This window comes from Vombatus ursinus, unplaced genomic scaffold (assembly GCF_900497805.2).
Source record: "Vombatus ursinus unplaced genomic scaffold, bare-nosed wombat genome assembly UNPS02015255.1, whole genome shotgun sequence".
Taxonomy (NCBI): domain Eukaryota; kingdom Metazoa; phylum Chordata; class Mammalia; order Diprotodontia; family Vombatidae; genus Vombatus; species Vombatus ursinus.
The window spans coordinates 22,663,216-22,675,712 of NW_020955033.1; the positions used below are offsets into that span (position 1 = coordinate 22,663,216).

At 36.0% G+C, this 12,497-nt stretch overlaps 1 protein-coding gene across 4 annotated transcripts in view; it reads left to right on the plus strand.

Moving 5' to 3' along the window:
• The window catches only part of LOC114031829 (oxysterol-binding protein-related protein 1), a 305,142-nt gene that overhangs the window by 169,074 nt on the left and 123,571 nt on the right, over window positions 1–12,497 (plus strand). The window lies entirely within an intron of this gene.

Genomic DNA, 12,497 nt, shown 5'->3' on the forward strand with positions numbered 1-12,497 from the left:
GGGGGACAGTCAGAGAAAATGACTAGAGTTGAGAGAAGAATGGTGTGTCTTGTTTGTGGCAGAGCAGGGAGACCAGTGTCATTGGTGTACATGGTGAGGAGAAAGACAAGAAAGGTTAAGAGGAATTTGAATGCCAGACAGGATTTTGTATTTGATCTTGAGCAAACAGGGAGCCACTGGAGTTATTGAGTAGGGCAGTGACATGATTAGACCTGTGCTTTAGGAAAATCGCATTGGTGCCTGAATGGAGGATGGAGTGGGGTGGGGAGAGACTTGAGGCAGGCAGACCCACCATCTGCTGTTGCAAGAGTCCAGGTGTGAAGTGATAAGGACCTGCACTAGAGTGACAAGTCTTAGCAACAGATTGAATATTGAGGGTTAGAGATAAGGAGAAATCAAGGATGAGACCTACATTATGAGCCTGAGGAATCAGAAGGATGGGGTTATCATGGACAGTAATAGGGAAGTTGGGTGGGGGGAAGTTTAGGGGGAAAGATAATGAGTTCAGTTTTGGATATTCTGAGTTTAAGATGTTTACTAGATATTCAGTTCAAGGTCTTTGAAAGGCAGTGGGAGATATGGGAATGGAGATTGGCAGATAGATCAGTTTAGGGTAGGATAAGTAGATTTGAAAATCATCAGCATAGAGATGGTAGTTAAATCTATGAGCTGATGAGATCAGTAAGTAAAAGAAGTAGTATAGAGGGAGAAGAGTAGAAGGCCCAGGGTAGAATTCTGTGGGACACTTAGTGTTAGTGGACATGATGGATAAAGATCCAGAAAGGAAGCTGAAAAGGAGCAATCTGATAGGTAAGAGAACAAGGAGATAGTGGTGTCCCAAAACCTAAAGAGAACAGCGTGTCCAGGAGAAGAGGATGATCATCTGTGTCCAAGGTTACCTAGAGGTCGAGGAAGATTGAGAAAAGGCCATTAGATTTGCCAGTTAAGAGATCATTGGTAACTTTGGAGAGGGTAATTTCAATGGAATGATGCAGTTAGAAACTGGATTGTAAGGGGTTAAAGGAGAAGAGGTGAAGGTACTTATTGTAAGTGGCTTTTTAAGAAGTTTAGCCACAAAGAGCAGAAGAGATATATAGGATGATAGTTATCAGGGTTAGTACTGGCAAATCTACTCTTCTTCCTCTATACTACTTCTTTTACTTACTGATCTTCTAACCCTGATAACTGAGGGTTTTTGAGAATGCAGAAGATATGGGCATGTTCATAAGTATAAGAAAGGAGCCAGTAGAGAGGGAGTGATTGAAAATAAGTGATAGAGTGAGGATGACAGAGGGGGCGATCTGTTGGAGAAGATGGGATGGAATGGGATCACTTGTGCAGGTAGAGAGGTTAGCCTTGGAAAGGAATAAAAAATTGGAAAGGAATAAAAACTACCTCTTCATGTGAGATAGGGATAAAGGAAGGAGGTAATGCCAAGAAGAATGCTCATAAGACTAGGAAGTATAGAACAAAAAATTTTTAATGAAGAACTGAAAAATGAAATTAGTAAGGAATGATTAGAGTGTACCTATAGCTGCTTTCAGTTAAGTCCTTAGGCTTAGATGAGTTATATTATCTTAGGGTACCGGAAGATTTTTCAGAAATGATTGCTCAACTGCTTTTGGTGTTCTTTGAAAAATTAGGAATATGAGAGTTGGTAAAGAACTGGAGATTGGCAAATGTTAATGACTTTCAAAAAAAGGAATAGGAAGATTCTCAAAATTAATGCCATTTACCTAGTCTTTGATTCCTTTAAAAAATATAGTAAATGTTACTAAAGGCATGTTTTGTGAGCCACTGGGAACAGGAAGGGTTGAACCAGTATAGGTTCATGAAAAACAAATGCACAAAGAATAACTTTTATTTTCTTTTTAAGTTAACACTTATTAATTGCCTACTATATGCCAGGCCCTGTGTTAAGTGCTGTTGATGCAAAGGAGTTTACAGTCTAATGGGGGAGACAACATGCAAACAACTATGTACAAACAAGGCATATACAGGATACATTGGAAATTATCAGTAATGGAAAGATAGCTAGTTAGTGCAGTGGATACAATGCCAGGCCTGAAGTCAGGAAGATGATTGTTCCTGAGTTCAAACCTGGCTGAGACACTTCCTAGTCGTATGATCCTGGAGAAGTCACTTAACCCTGATTGCTTCAGTTTCCTCATCTGGAAAAGGAACTGGAAAAAGAAATGGCAAACCATTCCTGTATCTTTGCCAAGAAAACCCCAAATGGGTTGTGAAGAGTCAGACAGAACTGAAACAACTGAACAACAACAGAAAAAAACTTCTTGTATAAAATGGGATAAATGGGAAGGAAGCCAGGGCTTTCAGGAGGCAGAGATGAGGACAGTGAGCATTCCAGGCATGGGGTGTAGATAGTAAAAATGTCTAGTGTTGGGAGGAGTGTCTTGTTCAAGGAGCAGCAAGGAGAACAGGTCACTAGATTACCCAGTAAGTCAGGGTATAAGATTTAAGAAAACTAGAAAGATGGATGGGGTTTAAGTTGTGATGGACTTTGAATGACAAACAGATTTCCCATTTAATCTTGGAGGTGATAAACAATCACTCGTGTTTATTGAGTGGGTGGGGGGAGGTTGACATGAACAGTCTTTCACTTTAGGAAGATCGCTTTAACCATGGAGTGGAGGGTTGGTTGTAGTAGGGAGAGATTTGTGACAGATAGATCAACCAGCAGGCCATTGTAATAGTCTAGATATCAGGTGTCAAGGGCCTACATCAGGTTAGTGACAATGTCAGGAGAGAGAAGGGGATATATTAGACTGATACATCAGGATAATGTGGACTTGTATTTCAGGAAGGCATTTGACAAATCTTGGCACTGCATTTTGTGAATAAGAGATTTAAGCTAGAAGATTTTATCTTTAGATAGATTTGGGACTCCTTGAGTGACTGGATCACTTATTCAGTCTGATCACTGCCCCACCCCCCCACCCTTTTATCCCAAGGAGGGCTGTAGCAGAGTATCTTAGGGCTTTCTTCATCCCCCTTCTATGCAACATTTTATCAGTAACAAGAAGGTAGCTAGCTAGCATGCTTATATTTGAGGAGGATATGTATCTGTGAAGATAATCTAACATGGAGAGTGGTAGACTTAGGATCCAAACAGATCTTGACAGTGTAGTGTAAATGGCTAAAACTATTATGTTGAAACTTATTAGGGATAAATGTTAAGTTCTATATTTGGTTTCCAAAACTGACAGTAGTAGCACATGCGAAAAAGACCGGCTGGTTTTAAAGAACTTGCAGACTTAAAATCAACAACATAGCAGGCAAATAAAACTGATATCATCTGCTGTCTTGATAAAGGCTCTAAAAGAATTTTTTGTGTGTGTGTAGACTTTAGACACTTTGATTGGTGTAGGGAATTCCTACATGTGGTGCATGTAGTTTCAAGTTATTTTGAACATAAATAATTTTAGTTACTCTCTAAACAAATGTTCATCACAATAATTTACATTAAAATTTTGTCTTTTTCTGGTCACCTGTTCATTTGTTTCTTTGTTTTGCAGAGTGATGGACATTATTGCCCATATATGTTTATCTATTTTGCAGGGGGTTTTTTTGGCTGACCATTTTGTTTGATAATCTCAGTATTGTTCGTAGTGGTAGTTGTTTAACCTATTCATGCAGTGTGAGTTGTTTAGATGCAGTCATCTTTCAAATTTTGATTTTAATGTGGGGAAAATGTCATATCCAAGAAAATTTGTGCTTTTTATGATGTGTTCACAAGTCAAGGGGGCTTTTTTTCCCTTCATAAACATTATAGAAATGATTTCCAGCTCATTAATCAGATTTTTCTGTTTTTACCAATATTCCTAGCCTCTTTTCTGTAACAGCTATTGTGACCTGTGAAAAGTGGAGCCTTTCTTTCACAGATACTTAAGAGATGCTCACTGCAGGACTTGTAAACAACCAATTTAACTGAAACAGAAATAACCTCTTAAATTCAGTGCATCTTTGGATTTGTTGTAAAATGTTTTTCACATCTGATAATTAGTATTCTTATTTTGTAAATCTCAAGAATCATGATGTTCCTTTTACATATTTGGTAAAGAAGATAGTATTTTAGAGTTGGAAGGAACATCTAAACAACTTCCCAGTTTCTTTTGGCAGTAGTATCCTAATTCCAATCATCATGAAAACTACTTAAATATGTTAAGCGTGTAGCAATGATAATCTCTCCTCAAGTCCCATCCTTAGGCAGGGTTTTGTATAAGGCCTGGTTTCTTGCCACAGTGTATCCCTGAAAAGTGTATTGCAAAATGTATCAACATAAAGCATATTGAATTTTATTATGAGGGTGTTGTTATAATTGGTGACTCTTTATTTTGACCAAGGACATGACGTTAAATAGCCCATAGGGTTGAGCAATCCTAAGCCATAAGAATCAAACATAAAGACTATAAATCTGTGTTTGTTTAAAAGAATAGAGTGACATCCTAAGTCCTATAAAACGGTCATCAAAATACTCTGTATATCAATTATAAAAGACATCTCAGTATACACAAAACACATAAATATAATTCTGTGGTATTATAGATTTAACTCACCTGAAATTTGTTAGCTACAGATGTTAATTGAGCATTTAATCGTCATAGACTCATAGATTTGCAGCTGGACAGGATCTTACAGGTCTTTGAGTCCCTTTATTTTACAGATGAGAAAACAGGAACAAAGAGAACTTACTTGACTTATTCAAAGTCACACAACGAGTAAATGTCTGAAGCAGGATTTTATTGAAGCCCTTCCTGACTTTCCAAGCTCAGCCCTTTATCCATCATGCTACTGAACTGTTTCACTCTTCTTAGAATTTAGAAAATTGCCTGGATAATTTGGATGGCCTGCTTTTCTTAAAAGCTGTCCAGTGAAATTTGAACTCATGCCATATCCAAATATTTGAAGGCCTTTTTATAGACTTTAAAGTTGTGAGGGTTTGGAGAGGAGGATTTTCTTGTTTATTCTTTGCCTTGGCCAAAAATAACTGACATTTCCATAGCACATTAAAATTTACAAAGCACTTTATTCAAAAGAGTTCTGTAAGGTAGATAATTTAATTAATAGTTACCTGCATTTTACATAAGAGGAAATCGATACTTCGAGATCTAAAGGCATTGCCCAAGGTTATACAGCTAGTAAGTTTTGGTGCTGGGATTCAAGCTCAAGTCTCCTCTGACTCCAAGTCCAGTGCCTTCTCCCACTAATTCTGGAGAGAGAGGTAAGAAAGAAGAAGCTGGCCCCAACTTTGGGCGGAAAGGGAGTGGATAAGGCCAAAACTCTAATCCTGTCTGGAGTTGGGACCTGCGATAACTTTGTGAATAAAAAAAGCCTCAGGGCTTTTTTAGTAGCAGTTGACAGAACCAGTTCCTCATCCTTCCTCCTATGTGTCTTGCTTTCTGTAGGGGCCTGAGGTAGGGACTCTGTGAGCCAATAAATAAAGGCTAGAGACAGTAAAGTGTAGGTATTTGTTAGGAAGTGTGGAATGAGTAGAGCAATAAAAAGTAGGGTTACCTATAAAAAGGTGGAGGAAAATTGGAAATTATTCTGTGCTGATGGAAACAGCCCCAAATTCCCATCTCACTAGTTCCCTGAATAATTATATTCAGGATCTGTGAGTACTCAGTGAATTAGAATGTGTTGGTACACATGTTAAAAAACAAAACAAAATATTAAGTACTGTACTCCAAGATGGTGGTACCTCATTATGTAAGCAATATAATGATATAACGGAAAGAACACTGTTTCTAGTGTCAGATGATCTGGATTCAAATCCTACTGTTGACTACCTGTAAGACCTTAGGGGAAGTCACTTAATCTCCTTGGATCTTTCTAGTCCTAGTTTAGATAAATGGTCTTATAGTCTTGCTTATGGATAGTTAATTGATAGATAATTTCTGCAACAATGGCTTATTTTTTTTTTTTTAGCCTAGAAAACTGGCAGCCCACTTCAGTTCAATAAAGATGGAATTATCAAAAGGTCATAGATTTAGAGCTGAAAGGCAACTTAACTGCTGCTTAGTTCAGCCCTTCAGCTCCGAGATCAGGAGGGAGCTGAAGCACGGAAAGGTCCCATGTAGGTAGGAAGTGCCAAAACCAATATTTATACCCACATCTTTTGATTCCAACTCCAGCACCCTTTATATTTGTTGTTGTTCAATCGTTTTTCATTTTTATTACACCATAGAAGGGATTCTAATTTTTTCATAATTATTGTAAATAACTCATAAGGACTCATTTGTTATTATCTGTTTTATTTCTATCTTGTTTGTTTTGTTGGCACCTTGTTAGTGGAGTAACCTATGAAGGATATTTCTTTCCAAACCCAACATTTATGGGTTCAGTTGACCTATTTCAACCCCCCAAGTTTTCCATGGCCAAATTACTTTGGGAAACCCTGCAGTAGGGCCTATGTATGTATGTAAAGGAGCAGTGTGTAAAACTTACTGAACATACCTGCTTACATCCTAGCACAATGGGTTTTTATTTTAATTTTTTTGCACATCTGGTGTCTCTCAGTTTATGTTAGTTGTTTTTGGAGAAACAAAATAATTGAAAATGGAATAATAAATTAGCCTCCAAATGTGTTTTTCTCAAGTGCTTTGTTTACAAGCCTTGAAGTTATGTGATATATAATGTAGCAAACTATTATGAACATCTGAGGGACAGTATTTATTTTCATATTCAGGCATTTCATTTTAAGATGAAATGTTAAAGTTAGTTGCATTGTTTTAAAGCTGATCCTGTTTCTAGTATTTATTCAGCAGGCCGTTGTTGGACATAGAAAGGAAAGGACTAAATAATAAATAGTCCTTGGTCTCCAGGAATTTATATTCTGTCTGGGGAAGGGTAGAAAGAGAATGCTACACCATTTATACAGATAAGTATAAAATAATGTGAAGAAGGAGAGAACATTAACAATTAAGGGGATCAGGCAAAGCTTCCTGTGGGAGGTAGCATATGGGTCTTGAAGGAAGCTATGGATTCTAAGAGGTAGAGGTGAAGTTTTACAAGCATGGGAGACAGTTTGTGCAATGACAGATGAATGGGAGAGGGAATAAAAAGTTTGGAAAGCAGAAACATTTTATTTGTGATGTAGAGCTTGTTAAGGGTAGTAATATGAAATAAATCCAGAGAAGTAGACAGGAGCAGACTGTGAAGGACTTTTAAGTGTTAAACTCCGAAGGTTATAAGTTTGTAGTATATCTTATATAATAGTGAGCCACTGAAGATTATTGAGCAGGAGAGTGACATTTTCAGACCTTTATTTTAGAAAGATTATTTTAGAGCTGATTAGAATGATGTTTGGCAGAAGAAAGTCTAGAAAAGCATGTAGCCCAATCAGGAGTTATGAAAACAGTTCTATTCAGATGTGAAAGATAATAAGGTATTTAACTTGGTGAGTGGTAGAAGGAAGATAATGAATGCAAGAGACCTGGAGGTAGAATTGATAAGACAACAACTAATTTTATTTGGGATTAAGAGAGAGAAAATGACAAGTAGGAGAATTATGAGGTTGCTAACCTAATCTGGGAGACTAGAAGGAATTTGGTGTTCTCAACAGAGAAAGGAAAATTTGGAGGACAGATAGCTTTAGTGGGGAGGATAATAGGTAAAGCTTCAGACATACTGAGTTTGAGTTGCTGATAAAACATCCATTGGAGCTTTCCAATTCCATTGCTTTAACCAGTGTTAGTCTTTCTACTGGGCATTTGTGTTATTACTGGATTTCAAAAGTACTTAGAAATACAATTAGTATTCTGTAATAACCTAAAATATTTTCATAATACAGGCTTAAGTGGTTTACCATTTGCCTTTATAATTCAATTCATCAACTTTTGAGTATATGAATAAATTAATTGAATGAATACTTACCTGGTTGATTATGGGGAAGCTTTACCGATGAGTTACCCTACTTGTTCTGTTTTCTGATTCTGCTTAAGTTTTTAACACTAATTTTAAGATATTTTCCATGTGTTCTTCAAGGCCAGGAAGAGTCTTTATAATTTCAAAAGAGCTATTATTGCTATAGGGAATTATAAAACAGGGATATTTCTGTTCATTTCAGATCTTTTTTTTGCAGAATGAGAAAATATAGCTTGGACCATTGTTTCCTAAAGGAGGGTTCACATTTCCTTAAAATTGCTTTCCTCGGACCCATTGAAGGTCCAGATTACTACAGGTAGTACTAGCATAGCTCTACTAGAAAACCTCTTCATAAGATTGCAGTATTTTCCTACTAGTTCTCTTCCTCTTAAGGTAAGGGAGATTCTCTTCTTCTCCACACCTTCCTTCCTGCCCCCAACTTTCATATCATAGGGATAAAGTAGACCATTGGTTAAACACGAATCACTAATATAGGGCTATTTCATTAAAAGAAATTTTAAAAGTCTGTTATCAATCTGCAAAAGTAAGTTCCTATGAGAATACATTTTCCTATTATATGGCTAGAAATTAGACTCTGAAGAGATTGTATCCCTCATATATATGCTCTGCATACTAGATATAGCAAGATCAAGCAAGTTTTAATAAAGTTAGGGGTTTTTTAACTGCACAATGTAGTTTGAATTGCTCCAGAGACCATGAGATTTCAAATAGTCCATTCTTTAGGTATATAGTAGATGAAGGTTTGTTTAGTAGGGGAAGGAGGTTTTGAACATAGGGAAAAGTTACGATAAAATCAATGTTAAGAGGTAAGATTTGATTCTAGCCTCTAGACTAATGACTATATCCATAGTTTTATAACTTGTAGAGTAATTGAATGTAAAAATATAGAAGTATGTATTTCTAGATAGGCATTAAAAGTGAATGTTGTTTCATTTATATAACCACAGGGTGTAAATCAATCCTGCTCATTAAGGAGACAAAATAGTGTCTCCAATTTCAATCTCAAGTAATAGTTATTTTGTACAGCCTTACACCCAGTAGCAAAGAAGAGATGAGGCAATCTATTGCTGCTGTACTTGATGGAAATAAGGTCAGTCGAAAGAGCTAGACAAGATTGACCCACAAGTCCAGAATATCACCTATCTTAAACTTGGGATAATTGCACAGTATGTGCTTGTGAATAATGAGTATCTGTGTCCCACTTTAAAGTTGGTTTTTGTTTTGTTTTTTATTTTGGCAGAGTTGCTCATTATTTTTTTACTTTTTCGCACTTCATTGCACTTTACCTGCCTGCCTGATCTCAAAACTTTATGAAGTGTAGTAAAGTAATAAATTACATTTTATGCAGAGTATGTGGCTAAAATTCAGTTTAAGTCTAAAAACATTTATTATTTGCTTTCTGTATGCAGAGATGTTGAGCCTTTTCCTACTTGTACATTGCTGCCAGATTTAACTTACTGAAGCACATCTGATGAGATCACCTCATGCGAGCATTTTCCTAGATCAAAAAAATTTCAGCCATTTCTCGTTGCCTACTGAATAAAAATCAAGATCCTTCACTTCTAATTCAAAGCCCTCCAAAATTTGATTACCCAACTTAATTCTTCAGCGTTATCACACACTAATATAATGTCTTGCGCATAGTAAACATTCAATAAATACTTGAGTAAATAAATTTTAAAACAAAATTACTGTTTTAGAAATTTTCCAGTTTTAGAATAAACTTTTAGTATTCCCTAACTTTATGAGTATTACTCTTCTGGAGGAAATGTTTTTGTTCCTTTTAAAATAATTGAGCATTGAGTCACATAGGTATAATAGGTGTAAGATATTTAAAGAAATAATTATCATTAATAAACATTTATTGAGCAATTAACATATACAAATTCACTTAAATTCTAGTTAGCAAAAACTAATAGCTTATTATGTCCAATGATTGCGCTGTGCTATAAGCCAAACAGAGAGGTCTTTGATAAATAGATTCGATAAATAGATAGATACATAGACAGGTACATAGATCCTGCTATCCAGGAACTTAAAATTTGGCAATCATATCAAAGTTGAATCATAGGTTGATAAAATAGGGAAGGACCCTTAAGAGGTTATCTAACCCAATCCCTTCATTTTACAAATGATGAAACTACAGCTTAGAGAGCTAAAGCGGCTTAGTTCAGTCATGCAAGTAGTGAGTGGCAGAGCAGTAACTGGAATTTTACTTTCCTAACTTTTAATCCATTGTTCTTTTTGCTGCACCACACTGGTAAATTACACTTTATACACAAAAGCTAGGCTACTACTGAAGTAAAAACAATGTATTAAGAATATTTAATATTGATTTTCCCCCATCATACAATAATCTACATATATCTGAAGTCTTTTGAGTGGAGCTGTGAAGCTATATAGAATGTTGAGAGTTCCATTATCCTAGTGAACTTTCAGATAACTAAAAGTATAAAATGGTAAAAGACAAAAAGAAGGTAGCAGTGGTTTTTTAGATAGAAAGGTTGTGTTAACATGTACTTATATGCTTATGTATAAAAGAGCTTTGCGCAATATTTTTTCTATTATATGTTCCTTGTCACAGAAATGAAACTTTAGATTGTACATAAGGGACTTTAAAATTCTCATTCTATGAGAATTCTTTGATAGGCAGTTCTTTTTTGCAAAAAACTAATTTTGAAGCTGTAAAAGTGTCCTTAGATAAGTTGAAAGAGGAAAAAATAAAATAAGAAACAGAAAAAACAAGAGCCACTTTTCCTTTCTCCCCACCCCCTTTTTTTACTCCTACTCTTAGAATAAGTGAGAACAGATGTAGATGTCGCAGAATTGGAGAGCAGAGCTGTTTATTTTGTTCTAGTTAAAGTTGAAAGACAACTAGACTTTTGATTTAGGCTCGGGGTGTTTTTTTGTTTTGTTTTGTTTTGTTTTGTTTTTTTGCTCGTATCTTTTCTTTCTTGGGCTTTGATTATTTCTTCTTGTCATTCATTACTGAGCTCCACAATTTTGTTGTTAGAGCTTGCTTTCTTACTTTTCATCATGGCATTTTGAGGGCTTAATATTTTGAAAACTAAAGGAGAAGTGATTGGGGACTCAGGAGACCATATTGCTTTATATATGAGTGACTGGATGTGGAGTTCTTTTGCATGGAAATTGTCTGTGGACTACCTTGCGAAGATAATGTAATGAAGGGTTGTCAGACATTTTTTTTTCCCATTCAAGGATAGTAGGAGTCATTTTGGGCTATGTGCCAAACTTCACATTAGTTGTTTGTTGAAAAAAAATGGATTGCTCTTAAGTAGCCCATTTAAATAAATGATTATTTAGGACAGGTCAGCTATTTTCAAGTTCTGGTTTTATCCAAACTAAGAGAATACTCTTGATCCATAATAGATATTGCTGCTCAGATTACAGATAAAAAACATTTTTGAATTCACTTTAATACTGTGCAGGAAATTTAAGGACACTGGAAATGTACTTCGCTGGATTTTTCAGCTTTGCATGTTGTCAGTGTACATTGTTACTTAACTGTTAAGTACTATTTTTGTTACTGTAGCTCTAATAATGACAGTCTGGTTACCTTGATGATAAACAGTAAGATGCCCTAGGAACCATAACTAGTCCCTAGATAGCAAAAGGTTAATTTTGCTTCTGCTATGAACTTAGCTATTCACTAAACAGGGTTTTTTACTTGCATTATGAACCTTTTGAGCTCCTACGTTCTGTGACATTGATTCCAGGAGTACCATGCCCCAGTGTTTTGTCAGGCACTTTTTAAAAAAAAACAGGTTGAAAAGGGTTCTGGACTGAAACATGGAGGGCTTTCAGAAGGTATCATTGTATGCTGGAGAAAGAAGGTAATGTGAAAGACAAGTTAGGGAGTAAAATAAACTGGGGACCGCCATTTGAATGGGGGTAATTTGAGACAGTGACAACAGGGAGAATTTACAGGACAGAGCAAGAAATGTGAACCAGTTGCACAGCACCCAAGACCCAGCAAAAGGAGATTGTTGAGTATTTGTGGCTTTAATACAAAGTATCCCTTGAGTTCTGGCATTGGTGGATTTACCTATGACAGATCCAGTTTCTGACATCTGACGTGCTATTTTTCCAAGTCTGATTAAATGCCAGCCAAATTTCAGAAATGTTAGTCTTTAGAAACCTGGCCTGGTCTTGTGAGATTGATCCAGGACGACTATAGGACAAGCATGCCTACTATGTTTTGTCCTGTGGGGTTTAGAGGTTGAGTAGCAAATAAGGATCCAACTAAAGATCTTTTAACTTTGATACTTTCTTGTTTTACCAAATCAGAGTATATTGTAAGGATAATTACAGTAAGTGTTTAATATGTAAATGTCATTCACCAGTAACTTGTTTCCCCTTCATTTGCTGTAATCTGGCCAGTAATATCTGGCCCTTTTATTTCTTTTTTTTTTCCTTTTATTTCTTAAAAATGTTATTGGTACATTTTGTTTTGATATTATCTTCATTTCCAGACATCTCTCTGCCTCCTCTTCTCCCCAGAGATTCATCCCTTCTAACAAAAAATTAAAAAAAGAAATGTCTTTTAATGTGTTAATCTGTAGAATTCT